Genomic DNA, 21,925 nt, shown 5'->3' with positions numbered 1-21,925 from the left:
ATTCCATTGTTACATTATCATAGTACATAATATGGTAGATTCCATTGTTACATTATCATAGTACATAATATGGTAGATTCCATTGTTACATTATCATAGTACATAATATGGTAGATTCCAGAGACAGTTGAGTTAGTCATTTTACAGCCTGTATACCTTGTGCGGAAGCTGTTACTACAGTTTGTAAATACGTCAAAGATGCGAATATAATCCATTTCTGGATGCCTTGGCCTGGAAGAGAGGTCAGCAGGTGGTCTCCAACCTTCTTAGAGTGTTTCAACCCTCAACCACTACACTCTCCAGTTGGCGGGTCAGCAGTGATTGGCCAAGTCACTGCTCCTCTCCTCCAGTGATTGGCCAAGTCACTGCTCCTCTCCTCCAGGCTTCCAGCTATAGACAAGTCCACAGAGGGGCACCCCGCACGCAGCCATCACCGGGAGGGCGAGCCACCCCCGGCCAACAGGCTGTGGTTCGAAACCTGCCGGCCAGGTGCAGCAAACCAGTGCTGACCACACCTCAGCAACCGCCGCGCCCAGGGCACCCTCCCGCGGACCCACCCACTGTCCTTTTCTCCCCTGCCAGAACTAGTAGGAAGCTCTCTCTGCCTTGTGTGTTCTTGGGGGACATCAGGCACTGGTAGGTTTCTAGGATAGGGTTTGCCTCCTGCCTAGTTTCCTCCTATGTCTCACCAGACTGTTCATCTGTGCATGTGTCCGTCTTTGTCCACACTTAGCCTTACTCTGGTGTATTTGAGTCAAGGGAGCCTTCTCATGTACTCACAGAGTACATGAGTAAGTATTCATTTTACACTCTGCATACATTTGATTAATATTCATATTCATAATAATATTTATTCGCATATATTTTTTATTGTCCTAAAATATTGTCTATATTCATGCATTCATGAATCCACTTGCTGACCGGCTGTCGGCATTGTGCAATTTTGAATAGGGGTTAATATGTGACCGTACCATTAACATCCTATATAAGGTAAGATTTTCTAATTTTCATTGTGCTTTAAGTAGCATGTGACGTGTCAAACTAGGGGGTTTTCATGGTTCTGAATCCATTTCAAGCATTAGTTTTACACACAAAACACTCCTTTGGCTAAAAACGGCCATAGCCAAATTCCCCAAAATGTGCTGATCTCATCACATTTGTGATGAGATCAGAATGTCTTTAGCCCAAGGAGTTTTTATTGTGTTTGACACGTCACATGCTACTTAAAGCATGAGGGAAGTTTGACATGTTTGACATGTTCGCTTCATACAGGATGTTAATGGTCACATATAAACCTTATACAGGATGTTAATGGTCACATATAAACCTTATACAGGATGTTAATGGTCACATATAAACCTTATACAGGATGTTAATGGTCACATATAAACCTTATACAGGATGTTAATGGTCACATATCAACCTTATACAGGATGTTAATGGTCACATATAAACCTTATACAGGATGTTAATGGTCACATATACACCTTATACAGGATGTTAATGGTCACATATAAACCTTATACAGGATGTTAATGGTCACATATAAACCTTATACAGGATGTTAATGGTCATATATAAACCTTATACAGGATGTTAATGGTCACATATAAACCTTATACAGGATGTTAATGGTCACATATACACCTTATACAGGATGTTAATGGTCACATATAAACCTTATACAGGATGTTAATGGTCACATATAAACCTTATACAGGATGTTAATGGTCACATATAAACCTTATACAGGATGTTAATGGTCACATATAAACCTTATACAGGATGTTAATGGTCACATATAAACCTTATACAGGATGTTAATGGTCACATATAAACCTTATACAGGATGTTAATGGTCACATATAAACCTTATACAGGATGTTAATGGTCACATATAAACCTTATACAGGATGTTAATGGAAGGATCACATATAAACCTTATACAGGATGTTAATGGAAGGATCACATATAAACCTTTGTTACAAATCATAAGTCTAGGGGTAAATGAGTGAGTAACATATGAAGGGGGAGCAGACACCATGATCAAATACGAAGTTTTATTATAAAGGTATGTATATAATAAAACGTAACCAAGAATATAAATACAATAACGGCTCTTCAATTAAACAAAAGGGAAATACAATAAAGGAGTAACGCCTTTCCGAAGGGCGTTCGGAACACAACAAGGATTTAAACAATAAGGTTTAGATATTAACAGTTAGCGGTGACACATGGTAGTAGCGGATCGGGAGAAGGTCCTAGCGACATTCCCCCCGAGCTGTCAGACACAGACTGGCTAAGTAGAGCACGGCGCATTCCTGGCCGGCAGCCAATCAGGGAGTCAGGCGTTGATCAGACGCCTGGCTAGAGCCGGCCCCTCGTTGGTGTACTACAAGGCAGAACACAGCCAATCCAACCTGAAGTGGAACAGAACACATATATAATAGAAGGCGCTCTCTATTCCAATATATGGTTCATAACAAGTCTACTGGATGTATAGCTATATATATATATATATATATATATATATATATAATAAGAGATATCAAAGAGGTCTAAACATATATATATACAATATAACTATAACAATACCACCAGTTACCTCATATAGATATATACATAATATTAACCAATAAATATATATATCTATACTACATCATAACAAAACCAATCGTAACAAATCATAACACACGTGACCGCAGTCCACCTTATACAGGATGTTAATGGAAGGATCAAATATAAACCCCTTTAAAAACAATGCTCAATGCCGACAGCCGGTCAGCAAGTGGATTCATGAATGTATGAATATAGACAATATTTTAGGCCAATAAAAAAGACTATACGAATTATTATTATTATTATTATAATGTTCAGAACCCTATCTGAACATTATGTTGTACCAGGGACCCCCATCTGAACACTATGTTGTACCAGGGACCCCCATCTGAACACTATGTTGTACCAGGGACCCCCATCTGAACACTATGTTGTACCAGGAACCCCCATCTGAACATTATGTTGTACCAGGGACCCCCATCTGAACATTATGTTGTACCAGGGACCCCTATCTGAACACTATGTTGTACCAGGGACCCCCATCTGAACACTATGTTGTACCAGGGACCCCCATCTGAAGACTATGTTGTACCAGGGACCCCCATCTGAATACTATGTTGTACCAGGGACCCCCATCTGAACACTATGTTGTACCAGGTACCCCCATCTGAACACTATGTTGTACCAGGGACCCCCAGATCAGAGAATAATTATTTTTAGAAATGCAATATTATTCAAACTTTTCCAAACATCTTTCGACATTTTTCAAAACATTTAAAAAAAGGCAGATGTGCAGCTTGGAGATCTTTTGAATAGCCAAGTATACATTTGGATGAAGTGGTTTCTTAATGCTGTATTCAATCATTTTACTGGGGAGTGGGGACCCCCTGGAACCTCTCCAAGGACCCCCTGGAACCTCTCCAAGGTCCCCCTGGACCCTCTCCAAGGACCCCCTGGAACCTCTCCAAGGACCCCCTGGACCCTCCCCAAGGACCCCATGGAACCTCTCCAAGGACCCCCTGGAACCTCTCCAAGGTCCCCCTGGACCCTCCCCAAGGACCCCTGGACCCTCCCCAAGGACCCCCTGGAACCTCTCCAAGGACCCCCTGTACCCTCCCCAAGGACCCCTGACCTGCTGGGGACCCCCTGTAACCTCCCTAAGGACCCCTGCTTCATATTGGCTCCATCATGTGTCCATTTCCTACTGGTTTTAAATGAACCATTTATTCAAATAATTATACCCTACAAAAATGCATGAAATACAGGCTAAAATTGCTATAGCAAGAATCACATATAGGCTATCATTGCTGTATGTCCAAACCATCCATCCGTCCGTCCGTCCGTCTGTCTGACTGTAATAAAGGCTATATATATCTCTTCTTTTAGGGTTTTTTAATCAATAAAACGTTTATCATTCATTCATGATAATTACATTTTATATAAAAACGTTTTTGAGGGCAGGCTATTCCTAGATCCACCACTCGCCTCCCTGTGTGCGTCCGTGCGTGCGTGCGGCTAACTCCACCAATTCACTCTGACGGACCAATGACGGCCGGACTTTCATCATGTGACGTAGGTGAACAGACCCGGATCCAGTGGGCGGGGCTTAGGATTTAAATAGGAAGTGACAGACTTGTGCTGCACAGCAGCAGTCTGCAGAGCCATGAGGCTGAGAGGTATGTTAGCAATGCTTGTTTGGAACAAACACACGGTTTTATCTGACTTTAACACTGTTATTGTTTAAACAGTAGTGTTGTATCTACATTTAACACTGTTATTGTTTACACATTAGTGTTTTATCTACATTTAACACTGTTATTGTTTAAACAGTATTGTTTTATCTACATTTAACACTGTTATTGTTTAAACGGTAGTGTTTTATCTACATTTAACACTGCTATTGTTTAAACATTAGTTTTTTATCTACATTTAACACTGTTATTGTTTAAACAGTAGTGTTTTATCTACATTTAACACTGTTATTGTTTAAACATTAGTGTTTTATCTACATTTAACACTGTTATTGTTTAAACAGTAGTGTTTTATCTACATTTAACACGGTTATTCTTAACAGTAGTGTTTTATCTGTATTTAACACTGTTATTGTTTAAACAGTAGTGTTTTTATAGCATTTATTGTGACAAAACAGTGTTTTTGGCGGCAAATTTAGATTTTAGTTTTAGTCGTAGACTCTTGAATAGTTAATTTAGTTTTAGTCCCCTGGAATGTTTTAGTGTTAGTCTAGTTTTAGTCAACTAAATGTCAAAAGATTTTAGTCCACTTAAATCTACAGGTGGTTTAGTTGACAAATGTATTTTGGTGGGCCTTGATGCCGTCGTAATGACTGTTCTTACACATGCTGAAATGCCGATCTAAACATATATATACAATATAACTATAACAATACCACTGATCTACAAGCTCTCAATGCATTGCGATGCGACACATTGTTAGCTTGTAGATCTGCTATTTTCAAATGGGACAATCTGCATGCTTTTGTTCATTTTGAAGTACATTTTTATGCCAATACCCTTTTTACTTTTACTCAAGTTCTTTATAATGTAGATTTTGTTTTTGACGATTTCTTCCCTGTTTTTTTAATATGAATTCTACAATGTATAAAATCTGGATAAAGTGTGTAATGTTGGTATATGTATGCGTGTCTTGCAGGGTAATCATGTGACCTTGGATGCAGATGGCTGGTATAATACTCAGGAAAGGGGGCGTGGAGATGGAACCTGGACGCAGTCGATGCCGCGGCGAGCCCCCGAGAGCTGAAACGTATAACGGTGTCAACGAACGCTCTCCCTGAGATTACGAGGCGAAGGGTGTTCGGGACATTTGTGCCGTACAACCTTCGTGGCTCTATTAATACCAGCTTCTCTTCAACCGAGTGACGAAAGGCCCCACACGGTACGTACCTGGATTACATGTGGCTGTAGTAGAAACTAGGGCTGTGTCACCATTACAACATGTTGAGTTGTACATTTAATTGTCATACAAATGATTGTGATTAACTTACTGTTTTCTTACTGAGACAACATGTAGTCCAGGAATTAAGTGAGCCCATTGTCCATGACATCATGGACACTTTGAAATACTAAAATATCTAAACACATATTACCCACACAAACCCCAGGAAAGTGTTTCTTGTCTCTCAAACATCATTAAAATAAGATCTGGTTGCAAAAGGGGTGAAGTGTCCCAATTGACCTTATTCAGACCGCGGCCATCTTGCCAGCAAGGTGCTAACTAGTTGCAACTTCCCAATGACAGCCCATACATCCAAACAGAAAAGTCATATCTAATTGTATTAAACAACGTCAAACTCTCCAACGTTGCAGCTGTACGAAAAGCTTGAATTATCCTCTTTCTATCTGCAAAGTGTTTGTTTCATAAAAATCCACTGTAGACATGTTATGAGCTACTTCCCGTCAATAAATTCCTTTCATGTGATTTGTTTTTTTGTGTGTTGGAGTTTGGAAGCGCTCGTTGACGATCACTCAACGGCCCATGTGTACCACCTGTTTAGAATGTGCACATCATGCAGGAGGCAGCAGGAGGTTGCTTTACTGATAACGAGCGCTTCCAAACTCTGATACTTAGAAAATAATCATCTGCAAGGAATTTAGGAAGTAGCTCATAACATGTCTATGGTGGATTTTTATGAAACAAACACTTTGCAGCACAGCTGCAATGTTGGTGAGTTTGATGTTGTTTAATACAATTAGATAGGACTTATGTTTGGATGTATGGGCTGTCATTGGGAAGTTGCACCTACTTGGCTCCTTGCTGGCAAGATGGCAGCGTTCTGAATATAGTCAAATTAGCTGAGTGGAAATGGCCGATGTACAAGCTAAAAACTTGAGCGGGTAGATCTGCTATTTCCGTTTATTTTTGTAATGTTTCAGAATACCTTGCCTCTAAAGGCTTGTAATTCGAAGTATAAAAATTGAACCACGGGTCTAACTATTAGTGTACAAATAGAACAAAGTTATCCAATTGTTGTGTCAATTAAATGAAAATGTATTGCTTTAGTGCACTTCCCCTCCTTGTGGAGAGGGCAGAGGCTGCATGGAGGTGTGCATTTGTAGTCCAGGAAGGAAGTGAGACTACATTTTCATGACATGTTTTTGGTCATGAACATGGCATCATGAAAAAACGTATTTTGCACACATACAAACCCCAGGAAAGTGTTTCTTGTGTCCTAAACATTAAAATAAGCTCTGGTTGCAAAAGGGGTGAAGTGGCCCTTAATCACAATTTGTGTGGCAATTTTAAAGTAAAATAATGCCCTGTCAGTGACTTATGACTTTCAAAATGTCATCCTGTAGGCCGACAACTAAATTTGTTCTTTTTTCCTGTCATTTCAGAACGTGAAGCTGACAGTTTGTACCTAATACCGATGTCTTCCGATGATGATGATGATGATGCTGCTGCTTGCTGTTAGCAGTGAAGGTTAGTTTTTCACCTTTTGATTCCTGCTGATGTATCGCTTCACTGTGTGTGTGTGTGTGTGTGTGTGTGTGTGTGTGTGTGTGTGTGTGTGTGTGTGTGATGCCAGTCCAATTCTAGTGTCTTTCATCTTTTCTACGCTATTCTTTGCGTTTAATAAAGTTATTTATTTTTGTTGGCTCAGAGTTTTTAATCGCATTTCGCTTTCTTTTTTTTATAAGTAATTTATTTCTTCTTGCCCTAGTTCTTCACTAGTGTACTTTGTGTGATGTGGAGGTATGTGATTTATGTCTGGTATCATTATGGTAGCATGTAGCCTGCTTAACACTGTTACACTAGGGGTGTAACGATATAGTAACTGCATCGAAAAATCCATTTTAATTTAAAGAATCGAAGCATATCGAAATGAATACTGCAACATTGACTATGTATCGTTTTGCTATGCAATCGATTGTATCAATGAAAGGATTTTAATTACTTGATTAAAAAAGGTTAAATGTATTTTAAATGGTTACTGTATCGATTTCAAATCATTGTATCGCCATATTGAACCAGTATCGTTACACCCCTACTCTTTACAACCTTCTATGCTGTACATCTGTGCAAACTAACGGAGGAAGAAAATGATGGCCGATGTGTCATTTGCTTCCTTGGTTAGTGTGTTTTGAGTTTACTGGCTGATATTGAAGGTAAGTGAGCGTAGTTTATTATCTTTGGCTGTTGGACAGAAACCTTGTATATCCATAGTTCAACGTTTTGTAAATTAACTTCCTTACTTGGTCATGCTACAGTGTCACACACTAAGTAGAACAAATAGCCGATCTACAAGCTCACGATTCAATGCATTATTGAATATTTTGTTTTTATTTATATAACATATATTGTATGTATTTTTTGTATATTGAACCGGTGAAGTATCAACAAGAGCTTTTAACTAAACATTGAAAGACTTATTATATTCACAATAAATAATATCATTGGATCACAGGTTCTCTTTTTTTCCAGAAAAGTAACTGTTTTGGACATACAAGGTTTCTACCCGACCTTCATCTTTTCTCTTTTCTATTCTTTGCTTTAATAAAGTTATTTGTTTTTGTGGTCAGAGTTTTTAATCGCATTTCGCTTTATTTTTTTAAGTAATTTCTTATTTATTTCTCTCCTATCTATCACACTGGTTCTTCACTAGTGTATGTGGTGCGTGATTCGGGCCGTGTCTCGCATACAGTCTCAATTGATTGGCGTGGTATCGTTTCACGTCATTTGCGTTGTGTCATTTGCCGGTAAAGCGGCATCACATCAGTCCACATCACATATGAAGACAGGCCTGGTATGTGATGTGCATTTATATGATTTGATGTGATTATTTCACAGCAATTGCGGATAGCTCGTCATTCTTGTTGGTCGGCCTCATTTTATTTAGGTGAGGTACACACTGTTATGTTCAGAACAGGAAGTGATGTAGGCGCATCGCTCACGCCATACGAATTGTGTTTATTGCTGTTGTGTTCTAATGTCATCCATAGTGTTGTATGTTGTGTTCTAATGTCATCCATAGTGTTGTATGTTGTGTACTAATGTTCATAGTGTTACATGTTGTGTACTAATGTTCATAGTATTGCTGACAAATACTGGGGCACAAAGAACATGAAGCAGAATGCTGCTGCCATTGCATAATCTGCACCTTGTATAATTTATGTCCATCGTCCACAAATGGCTTGAATTGTCTTTTTTTTTTTTTCTCATTCAGTGTAATGTAAACATTTCAGTATAAAGATAAAGCTCGACAACCAAAATACATGTTTGTTTCCCAGGACCTTGTTTGGAGATCTGCTATATTCAATCTCAACATTTTACATGTAATTTATATTTGTTTTTCTTTAAATGTATGCAATTCTTTTGAAAACACGTGAATGTTTTATATTAACATTAACATGGGACAACTGGCTGGAAGAAAATACTCGCGCCACGAAAACAAAGGTTAACTGCTTGGGCGGAGACCAAGACGATCTATTTTGTTCATAAAGTGCTCAAAGTACTTAAAGTGAGAAGTGCAGCAGCAAACATCTAGGTCATAAGACCATTGTCGGTGCTATATTATCAGATCTAATTTGTGAGTAAAGCTTCATTATGTAAGCCCACATCACATATGGACACAGGCCCGGTATGTGATGTGTGTTTATGTCTCGTATCATTTCACATTTGTGAGTAAGGCTTCATCACATCATCCCACATCACATAATGAGGTTAGGGTTAGGTTAGGTATGTGATGTGGATTGATGTGATTTATGTCTTTATAATGTGCGATTGCATCGGATCGCATTATGTGTTGTGTATTGGTGTGATTTATTTATGCTGCCATTTGCAGCTAAAACTTCATTCATGCCGGTCAGTAGGCGAGTCATTGACCATGGGCCTATGACCCAACGTTTTCTGCTGCACTTTTCACTTTGCAGCACTTTATGAGCACAAATATATTTTCCTTAAGGTATTTGTGGAGTGAGTCTTCTGGTTTTCAATTGGTTTTCAATTGTATAGAGACATAATCATGGCTCTCATTCATCTCTGTTATGATTCAAATTTCTCAATTTGAATTTCTAAGTAAGCTATAAAGGACTTTTTTAAATATAAATGATCTTGCCGTGGGAGGTCGGCAAGAATACGTTTAAAAAAATATTTTGCAAATTTGAAATGTTATCTTTTGCTTCTGTATTCTTTTATATATTGCCTACCATGTAAATTATGAAATTATTACTGTTGTAATGACTGTTTGCTTTTGGACCTGTAAATTACAAAACACAAAATAAGGCACTGGTGTGGTACTACTGGTTTACCAGAACGGGGTTCAACTCCCTGCGGTGCCTCAATTTGTATTTACAACATGGTTCATTTTCTGCTCATTGTGTTTCCTTTTCATAGATGTTCTTTACTGTGTTTGTACTCCCTACGGTTAGGATGGTAACTCCCAGGTTCTTTACTGTTTGTACTCCCTACAGTTAGGATGATAACCCCCAGGTTCTTTACTGTGTTTGTACTCCCTACAGTTAGGATGGTAACCCCCAGGTTCTTTACTGTGTTTGTACTCCCTACAGTTAGGATGGTAACCCCCAGGTTCTTTACTGTGTTTGTACTCCCTACGGTTAGGATGATAACCCCCAGGTTCTTTACTGTGTTTGTACTCCCTACAGTTAGGATGATAACCCCCAGGTTCTTTACTGTGTTTGTACTCCTAGTCCCTACAGTTAGGATGGTAACCCCCAGGTTCTTTACTGTGTTTGTACTCCCTACGGTTAGGATGCTGACCCCCAGGTTCTTTACTGTGTTTGTACTCCCTACAGTTAGGATGATAACCCCCAGGTTCTTTACTGTGTTTGTACTCCTAGTCCCTACAGTTAGGATGGTAACCCCCAGGTTCTTTACTGTGTTTGTACTCCTAGTCCCTACAGTTAGGATGGTAACCCCCAGGTTCTTTACTGTGTTTGTACTCCTAGTCCCTACAGTTAGGATGATAACCCCCAGGTTCTTTACTGTGTTTGTACTCCTAGTCCCTACAGTTAGGATGGTAACCCCCAGGTTCTTTACTGTGTTTGTACTCCTAGTCCCTACAGTTAGGATGGTAACCCCCAGGTTCTTTACTGTGTTTGTACTCCCTACAGTTAGGATGATAACCCCCAGGTTATTTACTGTGTTTGTACTCCCTACAGTTAGGATGGTAACCCCCAGGTTCTTTACTGTGTTTGTACTCCCTACAGTTAGGATGATAACCCCCAGGTTCTTTACTGTGTTTGTAATCCCTACAGTTAGGATGGTAACCCCCAGGTTCTTTACTGTGTTTGTACTCCCTACAGTTAGGATGATAACCCCCAGGTTCTTTACTGTGTTTGTACTCCCTACAGTTAGGATGATGACCCGCAGGTTCTTTACTGTGTTTGTACTCCCTATAGTTAGGATGATGACCCCCAGGTTCTTTACTGTGTTTGTACTCTCTACAGTTAGGATGATAACCCCCAGGTTCTTTACTGTGTTTGTACTCCCTACAGTTAGGATGATAACCCCCAGGTTCTTTACTGTGTTTGTACTCCCTACAGTTAGGATGATGACCCCCAGGTTCTTTACTGTGTTTGTACTCCCTACAGTTAGGATGATAACCCCCAGGTTCTTTACTGTGTTTGTACTCCCTACAGTTAGGATGATAACCCCCAGTTTATTTACTGTGTTTGTACTCCCTACAGTTAGGATGGTAACCCCCAGGTTCTTTACTGTGTTTGTACTCCCTACAGTTAGGATGATAACCCCCAGGTTCTTTACTGTGTTTGTACTCCCTACAGTTAGGATGATAACCCCCAGGTTATTTACTGTTTGTACTCCCTACAGTTAGGATGATAACCCCCAGGTTCTTTACTGTGTTTGTACTCCCTACAGTTAGGTTTAATTTAGGGACCGAGCCTGAAGGGCGTGGTCCCTAAATCTCTTTAAAAAAAAAATCTCTCTTCTCCTTCCACCAAAAATGGCAGTTATGGCTGAACTGTGCTGTCGGTTTGGCAATATGGTACCCCTTTGGTTTGTTTGTTTGGGCTCTCGATCCGATTCATGGGGAACACGTCTGCCATTTTGAGCAGTTTAAAAAAACGCTTATCCCTGATTTCTGCTGGGATATTTGAGTGTAGACCATTTCATGCAATCTATGGACCATTATCTGAAATCCCAGTTTGAAACTTTGTACAACAAATAGCTGCAAGCAGCGATAACGGGCACTTACTTTGAACAGGCATACCAATAAACTGCTGTTTACTATATTAACTACAAACTGTAGTTATGTCAGAACCTGGAAGGACCACAGACAAGGGTTTTGGGGGTATAGAACAACAATAGAATGAGGTGAAACTACGACAAGACATATCTCTGCTGTCGGGAGGAAACCTGAACTCCCAAATCTTCATTTTTCAGGAAATGGAAAAACAAATTTGACAATCTTCAGAAATTGAAGAGAACCAAGCAATACTGCCTCATCAAAGTTGGTATTGTGACTTTGTATATTATCAGATACTTGCATGTGTCATATTATCACCACTTGAATATAGATCAAGTGGAGTAAGGTGGTTTTCTGTCATTGATACCTTAGCTCCACATACAATGGATCTCCAAGTTTGATTATCACATTCGTACACACACACACACACACACACACACCTTTTAGTGTCTGTCTGTGTCTCTCGCTCACACACACACACGCAAGTTTGATTATCTCACACGCACACAAACTGTCGTTCTTTTGTTTATCTTCCGCGGGCTGCCCCCACAGAGCAGTGGAGTTAAGTGTTTCTACTGACAGTTTGAGGATCAAATGGAGTTCAGAGATTCTTTCAGAAGCTCTTTTTGATACTTTGCATTGGTTCAATATGTTCATGACAACACACAGACATAAAGGGTGTTCAGTAGCATCGATTTATGAAAATAAAATCTAAAACCTCAAATGGACTTAAGAGATCTCCTCCCGACAGCAACGATATGCAACACAATTAAACTCCCTTAACATAATAAAACTACACTATAAAACACAAGCCTACTGTGTACACAATACTCAACAGCTCAGACCCCCGGCGTCTGGCTGATGTATATTGTGGACGACGTGCTGCGCTGACCGCTGACAATATTTCTCCTGTCTCTTGGTCAGGTCAGCTCTCACCGTAGGTCGAGGTGGACGATCGCACTGCTAACTCCCCCTGTCTGTCTACAGGAGACCTCATGGGTAGTCTCTCCTCCTGCTATATTAACAGCTAACTCCCCCTCGCTGTCTGTCTTCGCCGTCGGCCCAGCGAACGGCCCCTCCCGTCCCCAGGGTGCCGTGCCGCGAGACGCCGTGCTCCGATGCTGTACAAACATCCAATTTATACTGGCGTCCTACACTGCCTGCATTCAATGCAGTCAATCAGTGTGGCTCTCCGCCCATCTGCCCCACCTGCATCCATCATCAATAATCAGAGTCCAAGCTCTTTCACACGGTTTTAAATTAGGACCGGTTTAAATTAGGACCAGGATTGTAGGGATCGATGAGTTCTTTGAGATATTGTGCTGCCTGACCATTGAGAGCTTTATCGGTGAGGAGGATGTTTAACTCTATTCTGTATTTAACCAGGAGCCAGTGATGGTTCTGATCACATGGTTCTGTATTTAACCAGGAGCCAGTGATGGTTCTGATCACATGGTTCTGTATTTAACCAGGAGCCAGTGATGGTTCTGATCACATGGTTCTGTATTTAACCAGGAGCCAGTGATGGTTCTGATCACATGGTTCTGTATTTAACCAGGAGCCAGTGATGGTTCTGTATTTAACCAGGAGCCAGTGATGGTTCTGATCACATGGTTCTGTATTTAACCAGGAGCCAGTGATGGTTCTGATCACATGGTTCTGTATTTAACCAGGAGCCAGTGATGGTTCTGATCACATGGTTCTCGGGCCCCTAGTATAGGGCTTCCTCAGTGTTACTACAGAGTTCCAAATCTTTGTGATTGCAACTTTTTTCATTTAGTATTCATTCATTCGTTCATATCATTAATGTAATAAATGTATGTATTTATTTATTACATTAACATGAATCACTATTCTGAGGGGAACATTAGCAAAAAAACAGATCTACAAGCTCATGATTTTGAAGGATTTGAAAAAAGATCAATCAAACAACCTAGCAGCAGTGCTATGCTTCATTGACTTCAGGAAGGCCTTCGACTCAATCCATAGAGGAATGATGATGAGAATACTCAAGGCCTACAATGTTCCTCCGAACCTGCTCCGAGCCATTGATACCATGTACACGGGAACGAGAGCCCGAGTGACAACGCCAGATGGTAACAGCGAGGAATTCAACATCCAAACCGGAGTGCTGCAGGGAGACACCCTAGCTCCCTTCCTTTTTATAATAGTATTGGACTATGCTCTGAGACAAGCTATTAATGCAAGGGAGACAGAGCTCGGCTTCACTATCGCACCCAGAAGGTCTACGAGACACCCTGCAGAAACCCTCACACACCTGGACTACGCTGATGACATCTGCCTGCTATCTGACAACGTAAGGCAGGCACAGGCTCTCCTGACCAGTGTGGAGTTGGAGTGCGCCAAAGTTGGCCTCAGGCTAAATGCAAAGAAGACTGAGGTCATAACCTATAACATCCCCCAAGGACATCTGCCCCTAACAATAGAAGGTACTGTCCTAAAGGAGGTCAGTGACTTCAAATACCTGGGCGCATGGGTCGGCTCCACAGAGGACCTTAAAGTGAGGAAGGCACTTGCCTGGCGAGCTCTTATGGCATGACCAGTGTGTGGAAATCCAACCTCCCTCGACATATCAAGATCAGTTTCTTCTCTGCTACCGTGGAGTCTGTTCTCCTCTGGCTGTGAATGCTGGACACTAACACAAGCCCTACAGAAATCCCTGGATGGATGCTACACCAGAATGTTACGTCTGGTACTTAACACCAACAGGGACGAGCACATCACCAACAAGCGTCTGTACGGGGCATTACCAAGTGTAACAGAGAAGATAGCAGTAAGGAGGATGAGACTAGCTGGCCACTGCCACCGACACCAAGAACTCCCGGCCAAAAAGCTTGTACTGTGGGAACCAACGCACGGGCATCGATCGAGAGGACGTCCCACACCTACCTACGTGGACGTACTAAACAAAGATACTGGCGCGGAAAGCACAAAGGAGCTGGCCAGATGTATGGAGAACCGAGATGACTGGAAACGCCGATGGAAGGCTCGTCTGAGGACGACGTAGAGAGAGAATCATGAAAAAAAGACATACTAGTCCATGGTCTCGGACGGCATACCGTTTTTCATGATTTTGCAGGATTTGAGATAAGATGAAAATAATTGACGATTTTGGAGGATTTGAAAAAAAGGGCATAGGCTACTGTAGACCATGGTTTCGGACCGCATGCAGTTTTTCATGATTTTGCAGGATTTGAGAAAAAGATGAAAATAATTGACCTGTAAATTACAACAAAACAAACTAAGCCACTGGTGTGGTACTCCTGGTTTACCAGAACGGGGTTCAAGTCCCTGCAGTGCTCTGCTCAATGTGTTGTATTTACATGGTTTATTTTAATGTTCTGCTCATTGTGTTGCCTTTTCATAGATGATAACCCCCAGGTTCTTTACTGTTTATTACTTATGATTTCTGTTCACTCCGACACCATAGCCTTAGGGCGACTGTGGCTCAAGAGGTAGAGCAGGTCGTCCAATGATCCATGGGTCGGCGGTTCAAATCCCGGCTCCTCCTGTCTACATGTCAAAGTGTCCTTGGACAAGACACTGAACCCCAAATTGCTTCCGATGTGCTGGTTGGAACCTTGCATGGCTTCTGCCGCAATCGGTGTATAAATGTGTGTGAATGGGTGAATGTAAAGCGCCTTGGATAAAGGCGCTATATATACCATTTAACATTTACCATTTAGCCTTTCGCTTTTCCGCGATTTTCACCTTTTTTTCAAATCCTCCGAAATCGGGAAAAACGACATACTATAGTATGCCCTCCGACACCATAGCCTTTCGCTTTTCCTTGATTTTCACCTTTTTTCAAATCCTCAACAATGATGAAGAATCGCGCACTATAGCTCAATGACCTTGACAAGTATAATTGACCTTGACCAGTACAAATTACCTTCATAAGACTAGTAAATGACCATCACCAGAATAAATGACCTTGACCAGTATAAATTACCTTCACCAGTAAAAATGTCCATGACCAAGGCTTTTCCGCGATTTTCAATCAGGAAAAACGACCTACTATAGCATGCCCTCCGAGACCATGGACTATAGCCTTTCGCTTTTCCGTAATTTTCATCAACAATGATGAAGAATCGCACACTATAGCGCGCCGCTCAATGACCTTGACCAATATCAATGACCTTGAGCAGTATAAATGACCTTCATAAGACTAGTAAATGTGCTTCACCAGTATAAATGACCTTCACCAGTAAAAATGACCATGACCAGTATAAATGACCTTGACCAGTATAAATGACCTTGACCAGTATAAATGACCATGACCAGTATAAATGACCTTGACCAGTATGTGGGCCGAGACCATGGACCTTGCCCATGGCCACCATGGCCTTTCGCTTTACCACGATTTTCACCTTTTTTTTTTTAAATCCACCGAAATCGTAAAAAACGACATATTATAGTATGCCCTCCGACACCATGGACTGTAGCCCATCTCAGACAGCATACTATAGCACGCCGTTTTTCATCATTTACCTTGACCGGTATAAATGACGTTGACCAGTATAATTGACCTTGACCAGCACAAATGACCTTGACCAGTATAAATGACCTTCACCCGAATAAATGACCTTGACCAGTATAAATGACCTTGACCAGTATGCGGTCCGTGACCAAGGCTTTTCCGCGATTTTCACTTTTTTTCAAATCCTCCGAAATCGGGAAAAACGACATACTATAGTATGCCCTCCGAAACCATGGACTATAGCCTTTCGCTTTTCCGTGATTTTCACCTTGAAAAGTGAAAGAATATAGTCCATGGTCTCGGAGGGCATACTATAGTATGTCGTTTTTTACGATTTCGGAGGATTTGAAAATCAAGGAAAAGCGAAAGGCTATAGTCCATGTTGTCGGAGTGAACAGAAAATAAGTAATAAATAGACTTGGTAACCTAACTGTAGGGAGTACAAACACAGTAGAGAACCAGGGGGTTATCATCTATGAAAAGGCAACACAATGAGCAGAACATTAAAATAAACCATGTAAATACAACACATTGAGCAGAGCACTGCAGGGACTTGAACCCCGTTCTGGTAAACCAGGAGTACCACACCAGTGCTTTAGTTTGTTTTGTTGTAATTTACAGGTCAATTATTTTCATCTTTTCTCAAATCCTGCAAAATCATGAAAAACGGCATGCCGTCCGAGACCATGGACTATAGTATGTAATTTTTTCATGATTGATCTTTTTTCAAATCCTTCAAAATCATGAGCGTGTGAGCTTGTAGATCTGTTTTTTTTGCTAATGTTCCCCTCAGAATAGTTATTCTAGGGTTCATGTCGTTAATGTAATAAATAACTACATACATGAAAATGGATGGATGTATTTATTACATTAATGATAAATTGCAATCACAAAGATTTGGAACTCCTCTGTAGCAACACTGATGACGCCCTAGACTAGGGGTCCAGGAACCATGTGATCAGAACCATCACTGGCTCCTGGTTAAATACAGAACCATGTGATCAGAACCATCACTGGCTCCTGGTTAAATACAGAATAGAGTTAAACATCCTCCTCACCGATAAAGCTCTCAATGGTCAGGCAGCACAATATCTCAAAGAACTCATCGATCCCTACAATCTTTAATAGGACCGGTTTCATAATATAAAACCGTGTGAAAGAGCCTGGACTCTGATTATTGATGATGAATGCAGGTAGGGCAGATGGGCGGAGAGCCACACTGATTGACTTCATTGAATTCAGGCGGTGTAGGACGCCAGTATAAATTGGATGTTTGTACAGCATCGGAGCACGGCGTCTCGCGGCACGGCACCCTGGGGACGGGAGGGCCCGTCCGCTGGGCCGACGGCGAAGACAGTCAGTGAGGGGGAGTTAGCTGTTAATATAGCAGGAGGAGAGACTACCCATGTGGTCTCCTGTAGACAGACAGGGGGAGTTAGCTCTTAATATAGCAGGATGGGAAACTACCCATGAGGTCTCCTGTAGACAGACAGCAAGGGGGAGTTAGCTGTTAATATAGCAGGAGGGGAGACTACCCATGAGGTCTCCTGTAGACAGAGAGGGAGTTAGCAGTGTGATCGTCCACCTCGCTCCGCTGACCTACGGTGAGAGCCGCCGACCTACGGTGAGAGCCGACCAACTGACCAAGAGACTCTAACTTAAGCAGTCAGCGCAGCACGTCATCCACAATATACAACAGCCAGACCCTGGGGGTCTGAGCTGTTGTATATTGTGTACACGTAATATAGGCTTGTGTTTTAGTGTAGTATTATTATGTGAAGGAAGTTTAATTGTGTTGCATATCGTTGCTGTCGGGAGGAGATCTCTTAAGTCCATTTGAGGTTTTAGATTTTATTTTCATAAATCGATCCTACTGAACACCCTTTATGTCTGTGTTGTTATGAACATATTGCACCAATGGAAAGTATCAAAAAGCGCTTCTGAAAGAACCTCTGAACTCCATTTGATCCTCAAAAAGTCAGTAGAAACACTTAACTCCACTGCTCTGTGCGGGGGCACTGACTGAAGCTCAACCTCAGAGCCACGCGGAAGATAAAAATAGAATTACAGTTTATCTGTGTGTGTGCGAGCCAGAAACTAAAAGAGGGTGTGTGCGTGTGATGTATATTTTGATAGCTTATGCCTCTCAACATATGTCATAATTGTACACAACACTTCTGCCTATAGGAGGTCACATGCAGGGTGCAGGTCTCATGCCTGAGTGAAGAGTTCATCTAGGATAGCAATTCATAAGGGGACACTTTAAGATAGTCAGTTTGCAACAGCTGTGAGTTCATCCTGTCATATATATTGGACCGTGACTTTTACCACTCAAGAATGCTTTCAACATAGACCGAGGGTCTATGACTGAGGGTCAACTGAGCCCACACACACACACACATGGCCGCCCCAATGCATTTCCAATGGGAGTCACATGGTTTGACACAACATTGTGTTGTGTGAGGGGGAGGGGTGCAGTCGAAACACAGCTGAAAGCCATACAACAGACCATGTGACCTCCATTGGAAATGCATTGGGGGCGGCCATGACACTCACAACAAAAATCACTGCATTAACCGTGTGAGCTCAGCCTAAAACTAAATGTATTGACAATTTGGTCAACAGATAAAAACTAGACTAAATGTTAGGAAGAGACTAGTGGACAAGAGATCCAGTATTTTACATGCTGAAAATAGCCGATCTACAAGCTCACAACACTTCGCGCTGCGATGTGCTGTGAGCTTGTAGATCGGCTATTTTCAGCAAGTGTAAGAACAGTCATTACGACGGCATCAAGGCCCACCAAAATGCATTTGTCGACTAAATCACCTGTAGATTTAAGTGGACTAAAATCTTTTGACATTTAGTTGACTAAAACTAGACTAACACTAAAACATTCCAGGGGACTAAAACTAAATGAACTATTCAAGAGTCTACGACTAAAACTAAAATCTAAATTTGCCGCCAAAAACACTGTTTGGAACACAATGGTTTGTTGGTTTTCTTCCTTCTCTAAAAGGACAAACAATCCTCATATTGTTGTCCATTTAGTGTCACAATAAACAAACAGTGCTATAAAAACACTACTGTTTAAACTAACAGTGTTAAATACAGATAAAACCCTACTGTTTAAACAATAACGGTGTTAAATGTAGATAAAACACTACTGTTTAAACAATAACAGTGTTAAATGTAGATAAAACACTACTGTTTAAACAATAACAGTGTTAAATGTAGATAAAACACTAATGTTTAAACAATAACAGTGTTAAATGTAGATAAAACACTACTGTTTAAACAATAACAGTGTTAAATGTAGATAAAACACTACTGTTTAAACAATAACAGTGTTAAATGTAGATAAAACACTACTGTTTAAATAATAACAGTGTTAAATGTAGATAAAACACTACTGTTTAAACAATAACAGTGTTAAATGTAGATAAAACACTAATGTTTAAACAATAACAGTGTTAAATGTAGATAAAACACTACTGTTTAAACAATTACTTACTTACTTACGCCTTCTGCCCCTTCTGGGGCATAGGCCGTCACCAAGCGATCTCCAGGCATCTCTGTCTTGAGCTGTTCTCTCCAGTTGGTTCCAGGTCGTCTTCATGGTCTTGATGTCCGCCTCCAGGTCTCTGCGCCAGGTGTTTCTAGGGCGACCCCTTTTCCGCTTGCCCTGTGGGTTCCATGTTAGGGCTTGTCTTATGATGTTACTTGCAGGCTTTTGTAGGGTGTGGCCTATCCATCGCCATCTGCGTTTCCTTATTTCTTCTTCCGCCGGAAGCTGGTTTGTTCTCTGCCAGAGTTCATTATTACTGATGGTCTCTGGCCATCGGATATGGAGGATCTTCCGCAGGCAGCTGTTGATGAAGACCTGCACCTTCTTGATGGTGGCAGCTGTAGTTCTCCATGTTTCTGCTCCGTATAGGAGGACCGCTTTGATGTTGGTGTTGAAGAACCTAACTTTGGTGTTGGAAGTCAGTTCTTTGGAACTCCAGATGTTCCGTAATAGGACGAATGATGCACAGGCTTTACGGATTCTAGCTCTAACGTCAGCATCTGTGCCCCCATGCGTGTCGATCACACTGCCTATATAAGTGATGGCTTCAACTTCATCCAATGCCTCGCCGTCCAGTGTTATTGTGTTGGTGTTAGCTGTTTTGGTCTTGAGGATCTTGGTCTTGCCTTTGTGGATGTTGAGTCAGAGTTGTGCCGAAACGGCTGCCACTTTGTTGGTCTTCTCCTGCATCTGTTGTTGGGTGTGCGACAGTAGTGCCAGATCATCTGCATAGTCCAAGTCGTCGAGTTGCTTCCAAGGTGTCCACTGAATTCCGTACCTTCTCTGTGCCGTGGAGGTCTTCATTTTCCAGTCAATGGCTAACAGGAAGAGAAAGGGTGAGAGCAGACAACCTTGTCTGACCCCAGTCCTCATTTGGAATGCCTCTGTGAGCTGCCCTCCGTGGACCACCTTGCATGTCAGTCCCTCATAGGAGTTCCTGATGATGGAAACGATCTTGGTTGGCACCCCATAGTGTTGGAGAAGATTCCAGAGGGACTCTCTGTCCAGACTGTCAAAGGCTTTCTCATAGTCCACAATATTGATATAGAGGGAGGAGTTCCACTCTATTGACTGCTCCACGATGATGCGCAGCGCTGCAATCTGGTCTGTGCAGGATCGATCCTTGCGGAAACCAGCTTGCTCATCGCGGAGTTGTGCATCAATGAGGTCCTTCATCCTGTTCAAGATGACTCTGTTGAAAACCGTCCCTGGCACTGATAGCAGTGTGATCCCTCTATAATTTGCGCAATTGCTAAGGTCTCCTTTCTTTGGGATCTTGATGAGGTAGCCCTCTTTCCAGTCTCCTGGCACTTGTTCTTCCTCCCAAATCTTCCTGAAGAGTGGATGAAGCAGCCTCACAGTGGTTTCTAGGTCTGCCTTCAATGCCTCCGCAGGAATGTTGTCCGGTCCTGCAGCTTTTCCATGTCTCAGCTGCTTGATGGCCTTCCTGATTTCTTCCATGGTTGGTGCGTTGCAGTCTATGGGTAGGTCTGTGTCAGCCTGTGCGATGTCTGGTGTGTTCTGTGGTGCTGGCCGGTTTAGAAGTTCCTCAAAATACTCCATCCATCTGTTCTTCTGTTGCTCGTCTCCCGTTGTTATCGGTCTTCCCTCTTTGTCCTTCACCGGTCGTTCTGGTTTGCTGTACTTTCCTGCCAGCTTCTTGGTTATGTTGTAGAGTTCTCTCATGTCTGCCTCTGTTGCCAGGTTGTTCATGTACTTTCGCTTACCTGCTCTGATGCTCTTCCTTACTAGTTTGTTTCCCTCTGTATACCTTTCTTGTGCCTTGGCCTTCTCCGCTCTTGTCCGGCTGTTGTTCACTGCTGCCTTCTTTTCCCTCCTGCCCTGAATCTTTCGCAGACTGTCCTCGGAGATCCATTCCTTGTGCTGGTGCTTCTTGGGGCCAAGCACTTCCTTGCAGGTAGATGTTACTGCCTCTTTTATCTCCTTCCACGTGCTCTCCAGAGTGCTCTCGTCCTCTTCCAGCAGCTCCTGTAGAACTTGGAATTTGTTCCGGAATGTTAGTCTGAACTCTTCCAGCTTGCTGGGTTCTCTCAAGGAAGCTGTGTTGTACCTGTGTTGTGTTGTGTGTGCCTGC

General features: G+C 41.8%; 1 long non-coding RNA gene across 1 annotated transcript; it reads left to right on the top strand.

The window, feature by feature from the left end:
• Window positions 1–4,209: 4,209 nt before the first annotated feature.
• LOC306918321 lies at window positions 4,210–7,019 on the top strand. The gene is made up of 3 exons (XR_013789323.1): window positions 4,210–4,235; window positions 5,230–5,472; window positions 6,933–7,019. It is a non-coding gene; the product is annotated as an uncharacterized lncRNA (long non-coding RNA).
• Window positions 7,020–21,925: the final 14,906 nt, after the last annotated feature.

Source organism: Electrona antarctica, assembly GCF_951216825.1.
Source record: "Electrona antarctica genome assembly, contig: scaffold_324, whole genome shotgun sequence".
Lineage (NCBI taxonomy): Eukaryota > Metazoa > Chordata > Actinopteri > Myctophiformes > Myctophidae > Electrona > Electrona antarctica.
Note: the sequence above shows the minus strand (reverse complement) of the source record. Positions and strands in the feature narration are given on the sequence as shown.